The following is a 1134-nucleotide window of genomic DNA, read 5'->3' on the forward strand; positions in this document are numbered from 1 at the left end:
TCTCTCTCTCTCTCTCTCTCTCTCTCTCTCTTTCTCTCTCTCTCTCTCCTTATATATATATATTCCGAAAGAACAGATATTGAAATCCCTCTTTGCTTGCTACATTAAATCACAAGACTAAAATTCTTGATTTCGTGAGTAGAGAATGTTCAGAAAATTTAAACATAAATTCAAATTACAACAATTCTTAAAAGAAACAAAATAAAAAAATCGAAACAACCGCAACAGAAATGAGGAGATTCCTAAAATTTGATCTTAATTAAAATTCAATTAAAAATTGATTGGCTGGTTAGAACGATTCAGTCTAATGTCTGCAGTGATGGTTAGAAAATAATTCTTTACTGGTAAGGTCTATTGAGACTGAAATTGCTTCAAATTTGTTAATCCAATATCCATTTTTTTATTAGGCTATACATTGTTTTAGTCAATGAAATTGCTGTAGTTATTTTCAACGGCTATTCGTTTTTCGGAACAAATAAGTTAGATAATGATTCGTGATTATATTTAGTTATAATTATTTATTTTACTACATTACGTATGCTAGCATTTACTAGGCTAAATTTAATCCATGAATATATAAACATATTTATATATATATGTATTTTTATCTATCTCTCTGTCTCTCACCACAGACATATATATGTGTGTGCGTATACATATACAAACTTACATTACATCGGGACCTACATGCAATATGCAAGTAGACTGAAGAAAACAACATGCAGTTTAATGGGAAAAATTTAAACACTGCGCTATCATAACACAAATGCATCACAGACTGCATACACAAGACCCTAAGTCACTGAAATCCCAGAACCACAGATAGTGGTAGACTTGGGGGATTACTAATGATGTATAATTTCGTAGGCACATTGACAGGATGGATACTAAGGGCCACCTGAAAAAAAAAAAGAGACAAAACGTTATGTTGACCTTGTGGGGGACATATATATATGTAAATATATATATATATATATATATGCACATTTCTATCTATCTATCTATCTATCTATCTATCTATCTATCTATCTATCTATCTATCTATTTATCTATCCATCTATCTATCTAACCCTTTATCTATCAATATGTCTGTCTTTCTGTCTATCTCACTCTCTCACCTCCTCTCTCTTGCTC

The sequence above is a fragment of the Octopus bimaculoides genome, chromosome 12, assembly GCF_001194135.2.
Source record: "Octopus bimaculoides isolate UCB-OBI-ISO-001 chromosome 12, ASM119413v2, whole genome shotgun sequence".
NCBI lineage: Eukaryota > Metazoa > Mollusca > Cephalopoda > Octopoda > Octopodidae > Octopus > Octopus bimaculoides.